The sequence below is a fragment of the Phaethon aethereus genome, assembly GCF_964289735.1.
Source record: "Phaethon aethereus genome assembly, chromosome: 2".
NCBI lineage: Eukaryota > Metazoa > Chordata > Aves > Phaethontiformes > Phaethontidae > Phaethon > Phaethon aethereus.
The window spans coordinates 45,584,220-45,604,787 of record NC_138582.1 but is presented as its reverse complement, the minus strand read 5'-3'; the positions used below and the strand labels follow the sequence as shown (position 1 = coordinate 45,604,787).

The 20,568-nt window shown below is 37.5% G+C and overlaps 1 protein-coding gene across 1 annotated transcript in view; it reads right to left on the bottom strand.

Moving 5' to 3' along the window:
- ALKAL1 (ALK and LTK ligand 1) overlaps positions 1–20,568 on the bottom strand; it is a gene marked incomplete at its 3' end in the record, with an annotated part of 32,327 nt that overhangs the window by 9,213 nt on the left and 2,546 nt on the right. The gene's annotated exons all lie outside the window — the stretch shown is intronic.

The following is a 20,568-nucleotide window of genomic DNA, read 5'->3' as shown; positions in this document are numbered from 1 at the left end:
AAAGGACTTAGTATTTAAATCAAACCGATGAACGTCTTTTTTGAACAGAATATGTATCACTGAGTCCTGACCAGATCACACTGCAGCCAGAAGCAGAATCTCAAATTCATACAGGATGCTTTTATAAGGTGGTGAAAAATCACCATGACAAAACTTTTATTCTAGCTTTTCCTGGCTTCTAATAAGCTCTTAGTTGCTCCAGTCATATTTCACGTGGCATCTATCACCTGTTAAGACAGAGAGCTTAATGTCCATTCTCACACTGTATGCTCACATCCTCTCAATGCAAGTTAAGTCCCTTTGACATATTAATTTCACAAAGGAAAAGCAGAAATATTAATATAATAAGATAGACTGGCAAAGCATTACTAACATCAAAACACTTGAAAGTCACGCTGGGCAAAAATACAAAAAAAAAGGGGGGGGAAATAAAACAAAAAAGTGCTTTAAGTGTGAAACCCACATGAACAGGAAATATTGACTGGAGAGTTTATTCAATCCATTCTTGCCTCAAGACCATATTAAACAATTTACTAAAATACAGACAGTGTATATCCCATGGGATATAGTAACTGTTTTTAATCAGCTAGAATATTTGGACTGTGGCATTCTTGTGTCCAGGTTTACAAAACCTTCACTGCTCACCAGAGATTACATCTGAGTTATAAGGCACTTGTGCTATTGACCCTGGCTTCATCCTGGGTATAATCTCAGTTTATAAACTTAAATAATCTTAATTCAAGGATTGCTTTCTTATTTACGTTAGGACCTCTATGTGTGTCCTTAGATTATTACTCATTTTGGGCAAAATGCTGCCCATCCTACACCCCTTCCACAGACAGCAATGGCTGTGGACGACTATTAAATGGTGCTGGGACAGACCTGCTCCTGGATCTGCTGTCTAAAATAGTAAGAACATTTATCACAAAAATCTAGGGACAAGACAAATTTAGAGGGTTTTCCAGCCCTGCCTCACAGACAGAATAGTTACGTTTATACTGCAAATTTGGTTCGAAATCAGCCATACCATTAATTTCCTCAATCTGAGTTGTGACACCTCACAGAAGTTTTTGAGGCTTCAGGTAAAAGGTGACTGGGTCTGCCAGAGTTTTATACCACGCTGGGATAAATGAGATGATGGTGCAAGCTAACAAGGTCTGAGCTAAGAAGCAGTAAGCAACAGCTTTCCAGCTCCCCACTCTTTCATTTTGTTGTAAACTTTCCAAAGTTGATTTGAATCACTGTTGTTAAGCTAATTCCCTAGAAAATTATTCTGTGCACTTTTCAGTTGTTATTCAGCACCTGGTAGCTGACATGAATGTTTAATTTTTCACTAATTTGGACATGATTACAGCGAGGTGGAAGACTGAATAAGCCACAGCCCTGGGCTCAGGCATATGCTTAACCTGCAGTATAAGACATAGTTTCTTCACCTGGGATCAGGCTTTTCACTCTTCTGTGCCTTCGGTCGTTCTGTGTTTTGTCTGTTCAGACTGCAACGCTATGACAGCAGGTGCTGATTTTTACCCTGTGTTTGCCCTGTCTCCAGCACCATGTCACTACGATCATGCCTGGAATATTCATGTCCTGCTGTAGTACAAATAACAAGAAGACCTGTGCTTGCAGCACTGAAATAAGCCAAATCCACACAACAGTTTGCTGGCTTGGGGCACGAACACTCCACATCCTCAGGTGGTATCACCTTGGCAGAAAAAAATCAAGATGTCAATTTGTTCATGCTCCCAGCAGGCAGCTTTTGCTTATTTAGCTTATTCAGAGAAGCAGTGTAAATCAGACAGCAAAAATTGGCCTAGTCCAAGTCTACATCAGGAGGATCTACAATGTCTCACTGCAGGCTGTACTGTTGGCAAGCACAGAAAATGTGAAGTAGTAGAGCTCAGGCTCATCTTCGTTGGCCAGATCCCTTACTCTTTCTATGTAAGAAAAAAAGTCTTCATCCAAAATCATAATCTCTTTTTGTAAAAATATTAATGCATCTAAAAAAAACCCCTAATAAAATCCAACGCAATTTTTCCTCAATCACTAAAAAAATAAGGAAAAAAATAAACTCTTAAACCATTCATGGAAAACTTCTCCATAGCAGGTAAATGTTTCAGGAAAAAGTATCCAACAGAACATAAAACCAGAAATGACATTAGTTATCACTATACCTTCATCTGTATTGACCAGCTTTACATGCAAGTGCTAAAGTGCTCTCCACAACACACTTCAATTACAGTATTTAAAGCTTGGCATCTTCAACCAGGTTTAATAATGATCCATTTTCCAGAATATCCATTGTTAATTCAGAATATCCACTGTTATTTTGTACAACATTCCTTGAAATGACATGTCATGTGATGGAATAACAGGTGTTTCTTGATTTTATGTTGTTCTGTACTTCAAGAAGTTACTTAACAGAGTTAGCCAGTTCAAATGATTCTAACCTCACAGAAATTTTTTTACAATGTAATACATAATGCAAGATATAGTCAATAGTAATGGTAATACATCTTATTATATCATATAAAGGTTATATGATCCTGATTTGTTTTTTATTCATACCGGTAAAGACATTTTGAGTTAATGTGCTTGTCTGTTCTTCAGAAAAGGCAATGTTTTAGAATTACCCTTATTGCTTTGCTTTGTATTCTTCTTTCCTAGTCATATTTTCTCTTACTTTATAATCCTTTTCAAGCAAAATTTATTTTAATATAAAGCAATACATTTCAGAAAGTCTTGCATTACCAACCTTATAATCAATTTTTCCTAGTCTAATATAGATTAATCCAGATTTTGCACACCATCACACATACAATCTTATGAAAAACTTAATTCCTGCATGTTTTGTTTAAAGTTATTTTATAAGTATGGCATTTAGAAAACAAATGTTTTATTGTGTATTTTCTTCTTCTGTTTGTAAAATGGCAGAATAAAACTGTCAGCAGTGAGATGCAGCTGAATCTTCCACTATAAACTCAGATACAGGCTTCTAAAAATGTTTTGGCATGAAACTAGGAAGTGATTGTTTTATTTTTTTAAAAGATCATTTCATTATATGAACCTGCTTACAACACAGTATGTGTTAATAAAGTTTTAATTAAAAGTGACATTTAGATGTACAAGAGTCTCCAAAGCTTCAACTTAAACAAAGGGTACATTTTTTCATAGTAGAGGAATAAATCTTAGCGCAGTTGGAATATGCTTCTACAAATATTGGAACATTGTCAGCAAAACTGTCTTGAGTACATGTTAAAATAGACAAGAGCCATTTATTTGGATGGAGCTTTTCTTTACTACAAACTCCCCATAGCGCCTAAAGATGGCAACCCTTGTCTACTGTGACAATTCTACAAGGTGAAACATCAAGAGTAGTAGGTTTGCACACATTCAGCAATGTCAAGATTTAGTTTAATTTGTGGAATTTAGTTTATGGAGAAATAAAATGTATGGTGATAAAAGTGATAGTAAAATTTTCAAATATAAATTCATAAAGAAATTGATAAGTTGTCAGAACAACTTAAGCAACAGATGAAAATAGATGTGAAAGAAGAGAAAAATACCCAAATAAAACAATATACTATATGAGTGAATGGGATGACATTGCAATGCCAGGATGAAAGCATCCTCAGCATGATTGTCTTAAAAATACATTAAATCTTTACAAAAGCAGTGCTTTAAAAAAAAAACAACAAACACACAAAAGATATTCAGAAACTTTAATGACCCAAACCATCCTTCCTCTGTATGCGTTAATTAACATGTGTAATGTTTTCTGCAAATGTTAGGAAGAGATGTACAGCCTCAGTTAAAAAAAAAAAAAAGCAATTAAGTTTTGCTCAAAATCAAAAATTAAAACAGAAAACAGTGCAAAGATAAGGCATCTTAGAAAAAAATGTTAACATTCATTTTGATAAGAGTATATTGTGGTGTAGAGTGAAGCATAGGTGTTTGACTACAGTGTCATGCATGGGAATCACATGGTGAAATACCCCGTGAATAAACGGAGCATGAAGTGTGCACCTGGAGATCCGATACAGGTATTCCTGCTAGACGCAGACAGAAATATGTGGTCACCACTGCGGGCAGCTGTCACAGGGAGTCAACCCCACTCCCTGGCTAGGGCATTTGCCACAAATGGCTCCTAACACAGCCCTCAGCAGCAGATGACGTTGAGCAGAGTTGAATCAATTAGCATATACTTCTTTCTTCAGTACCCTGACCAATTAAAAGATCTTAATTCCCTACTTTCGTTATTATATTTTGGCTGTGACCAGATTGCACAAAACTCTTACCTCTGGGCCCTTGGCTGGACAAAGTTCTTACCTGCAAAACTGAGGATTTCCAGCATATTTGGCTATGCTGGAAATGTTATTTTTTTATGCTGTTATTCTATTGCTATCAGAATGGTATTACTTTTGGTTCTGCAAACAATAGCCATATTAATATAGATTGAAATATTTCTCTGGATCCTCATGTGGTGTCTGATACAGCAGAGAAACAGAGTATGGAGTTCTTTGTTGAAAATGTATGACGTGTATTCCCTACTCAGGGACCACCAGTTGACTCTGGGGTCTGTCCAAGAGTACTTGAAACCCTTAGGAAAAATTTGTGGTTGTGTTACAAGTCAATTCACAGTCTGATGTATTTAATGCATTTTCTATTGCAGTTTCCCATAGGGAGGCGAGAAAAAACATTGCTTTGTGCAACAGAGGGCAACTCCTTCCATCATTAACAATCATAAATCATTAAACATTTTCTATTATTTGTGTTAGAAATAACTGCCACATGAGAAAATATCTACTTAGACGATGTAATTTAATTCTCTTAGCCACCTCATCTGTGGTTTCTACCACATAAACTCTTATTTCTGCTTTTCTTTTGTTCTTTTTCTTCCAGTTTTCCATAATTAAGAGCTTTATAATAATTCCTAATTGTCCGAGTAATTTGTTTGCTTATTCACATACACACATACACGCTGCCTTCCACCAGTAGATCTGCAATTCATTCCTTTAGACAAGGGAAAATATCTATTTCTGTGCACAGTGTTCCAAGACGTCACTGTGTTACTACTTCTGCTAAGTAACACACACAGTTCCCACTTACTGAATACTTTTATTTTGAGACTTTGGTGTGTACATACTAAGTTCCATGGGCATAGATGGAAAATGAGTCTGTGCTCCAGACAGATGCATTCCTTTCTGTATGTAATACTGCTGTTTGAAATTCAAAACCTACCAGATTCTTCCAAGTGCTGTCTAATGAAGATTACAATAAATTAGCAAAATCTTTTGCATTTTCTATTACTGTCTGCTTTAGCAGGTGAAAAATTTTGTGGTATCTTAGTATTTTCTGGGGAAAAAAAAAAGCCTCAAATAAATCTCCAAATGACCACTGCTTGGATTCACAGAGATGATAGCGTCTGCTCAAGACAAAATCCTGAATTGATCTACAACTGCATACCACTGCCATCTACTGAATGTAGAATATGCTGAATGTACTCATGCATACCTTTCTACTCTGTGAGTGGAGTTTACTAGGCTTCCCATTTACTCCATCTAACAGGAGCCCTTTCAGCTCTTGCAATACAAAGTGTACTCTAGAACTTAAGGGTTACAAATAGAGTGCAATTAAGAACTGATAATGAATGACTTGGTGATTTACCTTCTGCTTCTCAAGAGTAGACATTATCAGTATTTTAATCTCTTTGTATTTATTTGCTGTCCATAAAATCTTTGTTCGGTATTTCAACTTCATTTACAGACGATACTTGAAAAGCACATTGTGATATTTGATTGTACCTCATTAGTCAAGTCCTAAAATGCTAGTTCTGCTCCTATGTCAAATAAACACTTCCATGCTTATTTACTTGCCCAGGTAATATTCCAGCAATACTTTTCTGCTGTGAGCACGGCAAATAATACTCCTTTTAAATGCTGAGTAATTGATACATTCTCAAATTCTCCCAAATTTAGTTATGAATACAATATCTGGTGTTATATATAAATTTAAAAGTTTTTATTCTGTAACTTCCATCAGGAACCTGAGCAATAATGTGGGCTGTGACATCAGTCAGTTTAGAAGTACAACAGTATGACCCCAAAGAGAAAGCCTAAGAGGGTTTGCTTTCATTATGGCTGTTAAATTTTACCATGTCAGTCACCACTAGCACTACATTAAAAAAAATCAGTGTCATTCTTAAATGTGCTGAAGGTGGGCATAAAAGTAAGCACCAGCTTCTAAAATCTCAGTCTGGCATTTAGTCACAATTTCTATTTTTTCCCTCTCTTCCCACTGCCAATCCATCACATGTAGTGCTAACCATTCATCCTTATCCCAGAATCTCTACTCACTTAAGTCATATCTCTCTTACTCACACCGGTAAGCCTTATCTACGTCAGTTGCTCCCTTAAACCCAGGGGGATTAATATTCACAGGGCATTCACAGGAGAGTAACTGCAATCCATTTGGTTCTACAAAAATTGCAATATTGCAAATACTGAATATTTTCAAAAATGCACAAAGTTTTCTACAAAGGGATTCCTAAAACTGACAATAAAAACAGACAGGGACACCTTCTACAAACTGTAGTAAAGTGAGAAAATGAACATATTAAAAAAATTGTAATGAGCAAAGTCATACTGCTTTCCTAATTCAACATGCCTTGTTTTTTGTCTGTAGAACTATGTGTTTATATGTCCTCCTAATATTTGTTTGATGGATTGACATCCATGCACTGGGAGTAGATTTGAAGTATTTTAAATTTCTAGTTCTTCACCCTTTGTTTGGAATAGAATATATATTTTTTTAAGATTTCTAAAAATAGTCTCGAAATAGTTTGAAGTGCTGCCTTTTTATAGTGACCAGGGTCAAATTCCACTCTTGCTGATGGCTGCATAGTCCCCTTCAGTCATCAACACCCCATTAACATAATTGCAAGGGAATTATGGAAGGGTTTTTGGACCAAAATATTTTTCAGCTCTATTATTATTATAGAGACCTTCAGGTGGGTACCAAGAAAACAGATGACTAACTTTAGACACTTGATTTCAGTTGGATGTATAGCCTTTATTTGAGGCTTTAGCAACTCTCTGTTACAAATAGTATGGAAGATTCTGTACATACCATAATATAATATAAATAGTAACACAAAAAAGCAAGGCTAATGTGACTTGGACCTTTCTTTAAGAAGAAAGGGATATTTATTTATCTCCACTAACTGATAAACAGGCAAGACAAGTCTTACATTAGCGAGGCACATTCCAGTTCTTTGAAAAGGTTATGAACAAGATTCTAGGATGTGTTGCCTGAAATAGCAGATGGCTGGATTTAATAAATCCAATAGGTTTATGCCATATGATTCTAAGCGTGAAAAACTAGCCTTAATTCAACACATAACTATCTCGGTTATGTTCTATGTGCTATTATTCCCATTGGGTCATGTCCTATGAGCACCTAAGAGGGAGGAATTTAATAGGAGGAATAGGCATCCCTACTATTCCTGCTGCCATAGAGTCCTTTTGATTAAATGCTAAGTCTACCTAAAGACTATGCAAATTTGCAAATATATCATGATGAGCCATGCAAAACATCCTCTTTCACGCTGAGAAGAAATACATTTGTTTGCTGTAATGTTTTTGAAGGGAGATGAAGTGACATAAAGTCCTCTGAGACAAACTTTTCTCTCTAGGTTTTTTTGTGCTTCAAGTGAAATCAGTCCTTCAACAGAAACCTTCAAAAAATGAAAACAGTAAAAGCAAACAAGGCAAATACATACTAATTTTACTTAAGTTTGCTCTTTTTCTTTTTATTATGCTGCTAGTTGGGAAGAATACAGAATTCTTTCCTTTATAACCTGATTTTCTGACTTGAACTTACAAGACCATCTTTGAGACACCACAAATGCTCATGTTGTCTCAGTTTGCAACTCCCTGTGATCCACATTATTATGTGAAACTGTGTAAAGCACTTGTGACAGTACAAGGGAGGAGGCTGGAAAACACATCCGGAAGTAAGAGAACAAAAGTAGGAGAAACAGGCATGGAAGCATTTGGTGTTCATCTTGCGTCACTTGGAGCACTTGCACAAGATACAAGGCACAGGAGAAGGACACCTACTTATCATTCCTACCTTCACTGATACCTAGGTTAATTCTTCAGAAGCTATGGGGGAAAATCAGTTTTAACTAAGTCCCTCCAGTAGTCTTAGCATCAGAAAAAGTTGACTTGCAGTTATGGGAGGGTGATAAAGACCTGTTCACATCCATGGGAAGGACCCAGCCAGCCACTGCCCCCACTCTCCCCTGCCCATGCCCTACTCTTGCCCAGCCATTGCACTTTGCCTTCTCCCCTTCCTTGCACTCCACTTGGCCTCCTCGCCTTGGCTGGTCTCCGCTGAGCTGGAAGACGCAACAGGGAGTGACAGGAATAGTTAGCAGTGATCGTTGCTATGAAGACAACTAATGGCACGAGCAGTAATTCCAGGGAGGCCTTCCTACCTCAGCAGAGCAATGACTATTTACAGCCTGAAAGGGGTTGCCAGCCTCCAGTTCAACACCCTCTTAAGGGCAACAGATTATCCCTAGAGTTGGCTCCTCTGAGCCTGGGCACTGAGCTGTGGGAAGGACATAACCTGAGGCTGGAGGGAGCTAACTCACTCGAGCTACAGAAGCAGCATTTAATCACATCTGAAGTGTCAGGATAGGCAGACAGGGGATAGGGAGGACAGTTTTGCCTGCTATGAACTATTCAGGTTTTTCAACACTGGTAATACTATGTTCCTCCTCTCCGCCTCAAACTTTGATTTTTCTTTGCTTAACTCATCATTTGTGAAGGGAAAGTAATTGCTCACTAAGTGCCCAGACACTATACTTTCATTTCTCAGAGAAAGAAATCACACCTTGTTGCTGCTTCAAAGACTGCAGTAATGGTACTACCACCATCATGAACTTGAAGAGGCTGAACCCTGACTGGCCAGGGAACAACTGTGCTTGCCACCCTCTGATGCTGTCTGTGGTGTGAATGCAGAAACCAGCACCTAAAAACTGCCCTATCTAAATCAGAGTATTTCCCACAGTATCTTCCAAGTATGTCCAGAAATATGATACTAAGTAATTTCTCTATGCTCCATTCATTTATAATGTCATCAGTTACATGCTGTACCAACAGTCATTCATCATCCAGACGGAATTTGTAGAAATACGTGTCAGTCTGCAAATTGGCTGTAGATCTTTCCAAATATTTTTCTTCCTGTCACCTGTCTACCAGTATTTCACTCTGTCAGTGGAACCATGAGAAGGTGCTTAGCCAGGTAATGGAAATGTACTTTCAATTGCACATGTGAAGCCTTCTCCCAAAATCTTTCCCTCCTACCTAAATGTAAGACTGTCAGTCAGCTCCAGGTCATTTAATTTTGGTTATAACTAAACAATCCTTTCAAGTTTTCAGCTGCCACTGTCTTTCTTCTGATATTTTCCTCACTCTTGCAAAGCTTTCATGATTAAACATAGGAGGGTTTTTTTATTTAATAGAGAATTTTAAAATGATAAAGGAAACATGCAATAGTGTAACAGTAAGAGAAAAAATGGTTTATTTCCTTTATTCATAACCGTAACAAACATCTTATATGTTTGGAAGAAGAAGGGTTTTTTTGTTAAGGAAGAAAAAAATAATTTTTCACTACAAAGTTATAAGGCTTTCAGAACTACTGTTTCTTAAGGAGTTATTTATAAGCTAATGTCTTTGAGTTGGGGCATAGGTCTAATTCTGAGACTGTCAGAGCTATAATCTGAGACTGCATTAAAAGGAGGAAAATACCCGTACATCTCAACATATCTCTTTGAAATTGGCTACTGTCAGAAACCAATGTCTGAACCTGGAGTTCCAAATTCCATGGTTAGAGTCACAGAAGCTATTGTTTGAATGTCAAATTTTGAAATAAAACCAACGGCAACTAAGGAAATGCATTCTGTTTAGTCTTAGCTGATGTCTACAGTAATAAAACACAAAGCAGTTGCGTACTAGCAGCTCTCTGGATTCCCAGCTGGTACAAGAAATGATTCTAGGAGCTGTTGCACTCTCAAATAACAGAGTTTTGAGGGCTGAAAGACACTGGAAGAAGAGTATGGCCGGATTCCGTTCTCCTTGATTTCAATAGAAGCAAAAACAGGTCCTCAATCTGTGTGTAATTCACATGATCTACTTAGCTAAACAATTAAGTCACAGCTCTGACATCTGATATTTATTTTAAGTTCTTTGAGCCAGATTCTCTTCTCTGAGCCAACCCTTTTTTCTATTCTGGTGGCACAAAGGCTATAACAACCATGCATTATCCCAGCTGGAGATTCTCCCAGCATGAATAAGTCTTTACCTGTCTGGTAAAACCAGCTTTCATGTTATTTCCTCCTCCTTTGCACCCTCTGAACTTCTGCCATCTTCTTATGTGAAAGAGTAAGAGGCCTGGCAACAGCCCTCATTACCATGCTTCAAATATTCTTAGCCTGCATACTTGCCTCTTCAAATTAAAGCTATACAGTTAATTTTAAATAATCTAGAGGCTACTGTAACTAAAGTGAAAACACAGTCCGCTATGATGCTCCTTCTGTGGTATTTCAGAAGACATACAATTGAGAATCTGTTCAAGGCGCGTTAGCAACGAGACATCTCAAAAGCTCCGAACCTTAAACTGTAGGTCACTCCTAATCTGTGGAGGCCATGTTTAAGAATTTAATCATATTGCAAGGTCATCCTTAAAGAAAAGACACTGGATCCAAACAAGCCAACTTTCTAAACCCCTCTCTCCACCTCAAGAGAGCAGAGGCTGTGTTTCGGGTACTCCAAAGACAGGTTCAACTGAAAAAAACACACAATTTAATCAGTGTTTGTCAACCATTCCTTGAGTGGGGAACCTTGTTGTTAATGGCTGCTCCTTTTGCATTATTTTAGGTGATGTACTTAATGAAAAGATCTTTAAATGAGACTAGTTTAATGGAGATGAAAAAATCAGGATGCAGTTTATCGCTGCTCTTATTTGAGTTTACTTTAGGCAACGCCCAAGTGTGGAACCGATCTGCTGAGAAATGTAGATCCTCACAGAGGGACTGCCCCATAAGTATGCTGTGGGAAGCAACGCTAGTAATTAGTGTTGTCAAGGAATTAGTCAAGGACCCGACTCCAGTCTTAAGATGAGATGTACTCACATCCTAATCCCTTATGCCTGTGCTCACGTTTCATTACCTAAAATATATAGTGTAGGCCCAAGCTCTTACCCAGCAGTGTGCAGTGGCACGAGTGTCACAAACAGGTATTTTCAGATTACAGTGTAGAATTCTGCCTTGGACAGCTGAAGAGGCATTGAGTTCAGAAGCAACTGGAAGCAGTAAGAAAGTAGATCCACCAAAGCGAAAAAAGTAGCGAAGAAAGTATGGAAAGTGTGTCTAGTCCAAGGAGAAACTAGACCTCTACTTGGATATCCCACTTCTTTCATCGTACCCCCTTTAACTACAACACAGTTGTGCCCCACTTCTGGGCAGAATCCTATTCTAAGGTGTGAGCTTCAATGAACGCTTACAACATTCACTAAATAGCTACCTACCACATTTGAATTCCAGACATGCACTAGGATATAAGGCCCAGCAAAGTAGGCTTGGTGTACCAAGATTGTTGGCCAAGGAAATGAGTCAACTTGGGAGGTAAACAACATCAAAGAGAATAACACTCAGAATGCAGCACTGATTCAATGCTTTCTAATCAGCCACTTTCCAATAATTCATTAAGACTTGAACAAAGAGGTTGAAACATTGGCTTCTCCTAGTGCTTCAGCCAACTGTAATGAAATTATAACAGGATATATCTACAAGGTTGAATATCTTGAACTCAGCTATAATGATGTTTATTAGCAATTCTTCAATAGCTGCTCAGAAAGCATATTTGTATTAGTTAATCCTTGCCTGTGGAAACTTTTATATTTGTTTGGCAAAAGAACATTAAGAAGCATGGATTTTTTTTTTTCTCTCTCTAAACCCCTGTTTCCATCAGAAAACGCTGTGAGATCATGAAATAAGCTAAATGCAGTGTACACGATTACTTTTCTGCTACTACTACTAGCGAACACTCTAGAAAACAGTTAGAATTGGAATGGATATAGATCTAGATTAACATTCTGACAAGTTTTATGTTTGAAAAAGAAATGTAAAAAAGAATTTAGCAACAATACTTTGCATTGTGAGCCTCTTGAGCAGCACCACACACATACAAACACTTGTGCATAATTCAAAAGTATCCTTTTTCTTCATTTCTCCTCTGTCAGAGATGCGAACACGGAAAACACTGAAATACACATATATTTTGAAAAGTGAAAGAAAAAAATCTCAAAACCATTACAGACCTGATGTATGAGTTTATGCAAAGAGCACTCTCTTTTTTCTAAGATATTCTAATAAACAGGTTAGGATATCCCTTGAGCAATTCAAATGTATGGCACTATGAAACCCTCGCTATTTTGAATACTAAGCTGTGAATATGTACTTCACTTTTTCCAAGAGGAAAGATGTATTACAATACTAATCGTTTATGGAGACATAAAAGGATAATGCAGTGCAAATAATGAGACATACAGGTAAGACTGGTCAAGCTATTCCAGGCTGTAATTTACTGAAGCTATCTTTTCCTATTCATAGGGTTTTTTCTGTAACAGATAACAATTTCCATTCATTCATCTATCAGCTATTTGAAATCATCAAACTATCAAGGCAGATCTTTCAGCTGAATCCAGAGACTCCAAATTATGCTTGGAAAGGTATTGGAGAGCTCTTGACTGAAGGCAGAACCACTCTTAGAATGAGATATAGAGACTACACATTGATAAATATGAAGCGGAAATTCACTTCTTGCAGTTCTGCAGCACTCTGTGCAAGTATTCTGTTTTAGCTCTCATGGCTGTTCTAGAATATTTGCATAAATTAAACACAAGAACAGCTGCAATACATCAAAAGCAATATATGAACTAGTTGAAGCATCTGAATGAAAGCTGCTGACATGTGCTTAACTGCATACAAGCCAAACTCAGCACTGACAAACATAGGCAAACTCTATCAGAGTGAAAGGAAATAGAATTGAGTTTGCCAGAGCTTAATTAGACCCTGCTCTTTTTGAAATATGAATAGGCTCCAGGTTGATTGCTGTAGAAATGGTAATGTGTAACTGTACTTTACATAGCCTGTGCTTATTTTAGAAATGTTTCTATTTCTTTCCTAATTAGAACAGATTCAGAACTTTCGTAATAGGTCAATAATCCACAGTTTCTCCCTTGTAAGTTCTTTATTCTAAACTTCTATGTTAAAGGTGTTCCCAGTGAACATACGCCATGTTTATGCTCGGGCTAAGGTCATTTTACCCTATCACACTTACATAAGGAGACATCTTACAAATGGTAACTGGGATCAAAATATTTTATGTAAGTGTTACATATAAATGCATCAAACATAGTAAGCTATTTAGACATACTAATATTAGAGCTCTTACCTTTGAGGATCATAAGCAGGTGTAAAACACATGAAAACTACGTATCAGTGGGCAGAAATGTGCTGAGCAGAAAGTGTTGGCCTTAAATAAAAAACAGAAAGCACCTTCCATATCCTGGGACTGTGCAAGTTTATTGTTTCTCTGTATTTTTAATAGTGCTCTCACTGTTATAATATTCTGTTACTCTGAGATAGAGAATGTAACTGCAAAGAAAAGAAAGAAAAGGAACTGTTACCCTCAATATTCAAGAGGTTTTCTACCTATTCTAAGATAACACTTATCTTGTTAGTATTATTTAATCTCCAGATTTACTCCTTGTTTCACTCCTTGCTCTGACAGGAAAGGAATAGCTATCCCAGACAAAAGTAAAGAAGGAGAAGCAAGGCTTTTCTGGATGTGCTGCTCAGTTCTGGGTCAGTGGACTTCAGTATAGATGTGCAGCTTGGATCTGTTTTAAGGATTTTGAAAGTTCTGACCGCAGCTTAGATAAGGGATCTGCATGTAGTCCCATGCAGCTGAATCACATACGTACACATGGAGTGACTCCACCATGCAGGTGATGCAGAGTTACCCCGTTCATGCAGATTTACCCAGAGTTACCAGTACATCTGGGTGTTAAATTTGCTGTACCTGTACAGGTCTTATCCACACAAATGATTTATTTTATAGTAATCCCTTTTCTGAAAGTCTAAAAATTGCCTGATATCTGGAAAAGCAGCTTGTTACTGAATCAAGGGAAAAAAATCTGTGTATGTTAACTTCACATGCAAACTGGGGATTTGACCATGCAATAATGGGAACCACAAACTGTATGGCGTACCTGGCTAAATTATTATTGATCAACAGGTCCATTCAAACTTTATGTCCACAGCATAAAAGGAAAGTGATTAGCCTGCTCTCGACTGTCTTCTATCCTGGAAGATTTCTCCAAAGGCCACATGAAATCATCACATTGGTATGTTTTGGGCATAAGTTTTTGTCCACTCTGTAAATGACTTTTTCCTAAGTTTCCTAAATTAAAATTTCATTGACAAAGTGTCTCATGTTAGGCACACTATGCCATTAACAGGCAAGGAAGAAGTAATTACTCTATGACGATTACAGTAATAACATCACAGCTATCTCCTCAGCTATTTTAATCCAATGGGATTTAGGGGTTTATTAATCTAGTGTATACATCCAGTACTGCCAGATACATTGACGAGGTTGCGTTTCCTAACACTTCATTTCAAAGGTTCCTTCTACTGAAATGCATCGCATACAGCTTGATATCATAAACAGTAAGGGTTAAGGAAAAAAAAAAAAAGGTGTCTGACTCTTTTCCAGTAGGTTTTTATTTAGCTTTTCACCTTTATTTTACAGGCTCAAGTAAAAAGGATAACATAATTCAAGTAGCAAAGCCTTGATTAGATTTGTGCCGTGTTACTCCTGAAGTTCTCCACAATCTGCAAGGAACATGACAATAGTTGCTTTACTGATGCAACTTTAAATGTTTTTTCTTCAACCAAAGACACAGATTTCAAATCATGTAGTAAGAGAACACGTACTAAAATGCAATCTAACCAATTTACTTGAATTGATAAATATAGGCCTAATAGATTTAAAAAAAAAAAACATACAAAAAAAGTTTAAATATTCTTTGTATGCAAAGTTGTGCCTTTACCATAAGTGGTTTTTGTTTGATTGCATAACCATTTTAATGGTATTTTTAAAAAACAAAATATTAGGATGAAAAAGTAGCCACAGTTTGTAACTCCAAACAGTATTTTCCATTGGCGTTAAAGCCTGTATTAAACAAACACGTTTTTATGCACTATTTGAGTAAAATCGGTAGACCATTGTACATCAATGATTTTCTGCCTAGCAGATATACTAAAACATAGGCTAACATAAAAATGGCCACTGACCAACCAAATGCTTGGATCCTTCATGTGTTAAATCTTGTTTATACCCTAGAGAGAAATAATTACACCCTCTGTATGTAATCAATAGTCAATCAGTTCCCTCACTCCAGCAACTGTTTTCCAAATGACTGACATTGAAAATGCCCAAAACACAAATGAATAGCCTGTAGGACTTCCCCTGAAGTAATAACCTCTAATTCACAAGCGACAAAATGAAGCATTCATCCTTAAATTGAACAGAAAAGCCTAACCATCAACCGAGGCTAACATAGGAGATCAGCTGCATTTTTCTAGAAAAATGCTTTCCATCATGTATTTTCTCCTGATTTCTAGTAATTTTGCAAGTTTCATTTTGATGTATTTTCCTCACCAGAGTTAAGGGGTTTTTGTGGTCTTATGGGCAAGGAGTATATGCAATTGCTTAAGTGTCAAAACAAAACCAAAAGTGTCCCAGGGAACACATTTCTGTCTCTTGCCAAAAATATAATTTTCATAAAAATATAAAATAGAACTAAAACAAAAAACAGAAGATCGCCTCATGTTGAATAAAGAAAAAGTCACTGACTTTTTGTACGCAACAGTTCAAGAAAAAAAGTTTTTCCATATGCCGATATCCCATCCTGGCATGGTATACTGCCATCCGAAATATTTGCTGCCCGGTGTACTGCATCTCCACAAGGTTTCTCCCTTCACATGCCAGGAGAGTGTGCAACATCAGGTCGCTTCTGCAAGGTATTGAGCAGCCTCGGTTTGCACTGTGATTAATGGAAGCGAGAGCAGAGCCCCTTGGAGAGCCAGTGTCATCACTTCATTTGAAGGACTATTCTGATGGACTTCAATATTTTTTAAACTTCAATGTATGTAACAACTATGTTTTGTCTTTGCTCACTCACTCATCAGCCGTCAGGGCTGGCCCATGGGCTTTACATTCTGCACCGTGATGTGGAAGATTTCTGGCTTATGCTAGATTTCAGATGCCTTCTGTTCAGTGGGCTACCTCTACTGCCTGGCAGTCATGTTTGCCAAACACAAAATATCGCAATTACGAGGCATATTGCACAATACACCTAAAAACCCAAGCAGTCAAGGAAAGAAAAGTAGCTGCAGGGTTACAGGTCGTAAAGGCATCATCATGATGAAGGACCTGGACAATGATAGATCCAAGCACTTGCACAGAACTGAAGGCTGAAGGAATATGCACTCTCTGCAGCATTTGGGACTCAATTAAATTAGAAACTAAGAAAGTCAGCTCGCAAACTAGAGGCACCGAGATCACAGACATAGTTTGGGGAACTAAAGGTAACACTTTCTGGAAGGAAATGTTGGTGATAAATAACAGCTGACCTGAATGAAAGGCAGTAAGGCTCATTCCATTAAAATGGCAATAATGGTGGAAAAAGAAAAACACACTTATTAATACAAATATGCACCTATCAGAATTAAACCTACCCATGTGTGGAACTATGTATTTATTACAGGAAATAGTAAGTAATGGGTCATTAAAAAGTGGCCAATATCAGCTTGTTTAGGAGAATTTATCAAGGAAAATTTGAGGATGGCTTTGAGATCAAAAATACTATCAATATATTTAATGAAAAGTAATCCTTTCTCCTCACCCATGTAACAAAAACCTACCCTGGGGTAGAACTGACACGTAACCTTGGTACTAGCAGAGATAATGATTACTTCCCCTGAACTCATTAGGACCGTTCGTATTTCTGCATCACAGTGTGGCGAGATCCTCGCAGGCCCTCTGATCCTGCCTCAGTAACCGTTGGCCTGGACAGCACATCGTCCTGTGGCATCTATACTGCTTCCAGTATCCAAGCTAGTTGCATTCTCTCATGGAGACTGCTATGTAGATGTTCTAAGTTTGTTCATTTATGAGAATATATTTTCTTTTAACCACTAGATTTTGAAAATGCAGAGTTATAATTGATTTGCCTATCATGTCCATCTCAATAAAAATAAAGAAAAATGAGTCCCTTAACTTTTTGCAGAATGGATTATACCAAGCGTCTGAAAGCAGAATATATTTGCCTGGTTCTGTTCCAGAAAAGCCTAACCCAACATCACTATAAAAATCATTTATTCAAAAGCTTCAGATGTGGAATCAAGAATAATTACTATAAGCCAACAAAATTGATTTTGATTTTTTAAATGTACCATTTATTCTTCTTTTAAATCAATTTCATCCACTAATTTGCTAATTTCTGAGGTAAGGTCTGTTCTGGTAAACATATGATTTTGTAGAATGACCTTTTTATACACTCTTGCCTTCTTTTAAGCCTCCTGATTGTCCAGCAATTCCTATTAACACGTTATACTAAAAAAATAATTTAAAAGCTATTTTATTAATAGAAATCATAATCGGACAAGAGAGAAGTCTTACAAAGAACTCCATGTTATGCCACACCATACATTTTAATTTCCTAGAGACAAGGTTTACATTCCTCAGTGGCGTCCTTTTTTAATTCCAGATCTATAATTACATTCACTGAAGTAGCTTAGTATTAGGCACAGCAGATCTTGCAGAATTAGGGACTTCCAGCTGTAACTATCACTATGCTTACAGGATATTTTTTTAAGTGAGTAAAAAGAAAAAACTTTTCTTATGCCTTACATAAGGTTACATGGTTTTGATTCAACTGTAAACTAAAATAAACCTCAAGCATATCTTTCAAATCTAACTCATTATGAATAATGGTTAAATTAGCACTATCTCATGGGAAAACTTACAGTTTTCTTCTGCTGATGTGTAAGAAATTTTGGCGTAAAATTGAACTCTTAAGTTTAAACTCAAAGTTTAAATAGTTTGAGGGCCAAATTCTCTTCTCTGATATATTATTCTAAATCTGAAGTAGGTATGCTCATGAGGCTAATTTGAACATACTGGTAAATTGAGAGCAATATTTATCTTCATTCCTTCATGGTTGAAAAATAACTAATCAAAATGTTTTAAAATGTCTTGTTGGTCTCCCAGCACAAAGACAATTTTCAGCACAGTACCCCTTGTAAGTTTAGATAGCTCATTTCTCCGCTGTCGTGGGGAATACATAAGGAAAGAACAGTTATTGCAGACTTCTTTATTTTCCAAGACTTTTTAAATCTAATTACGCGAAAGCTATTTTAGTTCTGCGGAAAGCGTTTGGATAAAGGTAACAAAGAAAACCCAAGAATGATGAACTATTCTAGTTCCCCCAACGTGAATTTTTTTATTCAAAAATAACCTGATGCTGAATCCCCTCCTTGTGAAAATACATATTTGGGTTCTTCATTAAAAAAAAAAATACCACAGTTACACATCAGAAACAGGGGATAGTTATAAAAAAGACTGCCCACTGAGGAGCTTTCATAACTAAACTTAAAAACTTTGAGACATTTCTTAGTGCAAAAAAACCCCACAGTGAAGCATAGAAACTTCATGGAAATCAGGCAAGTAAAGGATGTTGTGACAGAAAATTTAATCCCACTAGATGTAATAATTCAAAGGAACAACTTGTATTTTTAGTGACACCCTACCAGAAATCCTAGCAAAAGATGAGGCTTGCTTTTTGGTTAGAATACTTCATTACTTCTGAATATACTCCTCAGAGTAAACGCTCACTCTCATTAATCAGGTCACCAAGAAAAACAAGGACTGATCTGTGTGAGATAAGACTTCTGAACATGTAGGGATAAAAGAGCTAAGAAGCTAAGACAGCTAAAGTGATGGTGAAACTGGTATCTTTATTGCATATGTGGGTGTCCTTCTGGGTCCTACCAGATACATGATACAAATCTTCATACGGCCAAGAAGCACACGGCATGGTATATACCCCTGATTATTAAGGGGAAAAAAAGACCTGAAGAGTCATTTCTGGGCAGGTGACAGCAGCTCACTGCCCCAACATGGCAGGACAGGTTTGAGTGTCCACCCTATTTCAGTGCTGTCATGCCCCTTTGCCCCCCAACAAACCCACATGAAGTAGAGCGCAGCTGTTATTCCCATGCCATAGTCCTAGCCCAGGACCTGCCCTTGAATCACCTGCAAGCCACATTAAGATGCAGCATCACAGACCAACCACTCTTGCTTTTACATCTTATTTGTGTATCTATGAGTGGTACATGTAGGCTGCCTGACAGTTAGTGTCTCACCTTTCTTTTTCCAGCTTCATTGAAGACACCCTATGATGCCGTGCTTTTCTACTGTGGCCTGAGCTAAATGAGGTCCCCATCACAGTAAGGAGGAGGTCCCATCCCATCTCAGCCCTCGCTCCTGGTCACGTGCTCCAGCTCCTTGTGCTGCTCTTAGAATTCACCCAGTAGCACGCCAGGTCAGCTCTCTTCACTACGCAAACAGCTAACCAAGCCCCCAAAATGAAGTGAAATAAAAGAAAGGTGTGTGCAGAGATTCAGCTCAGTGAGTTGAATTAGCTTATCACGTGGTTAGACTAAAGCTGGAACCAGTCCTGTGAGTGAGGGAAAGAGAGAAGAACAGGAGGGGAAGCACATTTTGGCTTGAGCTGTTATCCCATGTTGATAATACGGAGTAGCATCCACAGAAAAGAGAAAAAAAAGAGAAAACACAGAGAGATGATGCTTCTTGCATACTCTGCCCTGTATATGGTACAGTTCTGGATGCTTTTTGTTTCAAACAAAAGAAGCAATTGGGTTGCTCAGTTTTCTCTTAAAACAGACACTTGGGTTTGATGTTCAGCAATAACAGACAATACAAATACATAACTCTGGTTTTAAATGCTTGGCTGAGTAATCAGCTGAATGCAACACCTTTCCTGACTGATGGGAAGATAAGCGATTCTCTTCAGCTGACACTTAGGTACTGCCAGCCAGAGTAAAAAACTGCTGTTAATGTGTTGGTGACAGGAGTTATAAGAAAACTTGCAAGAAAAGCTTTGTCACAGTTCCTTGCCTCAAAAAACAAACACACGCGATCACAACAGGTGATGGACACATCCTTGCTGTTTGTTATAAAAAAATTGAATTAATATGAAATCTTGATGATTATTTAAACTCTGGATCTGCCCTTTCTAGGCTGGAGAGAAAGCTACCTTTGTGGCTGACCATAGGACACTGCACCTATGCCAGGGACAACTGGAGACTTCTCTAGGGATGTTCAGCAGTTCCACTCCTTTTTTATCAAA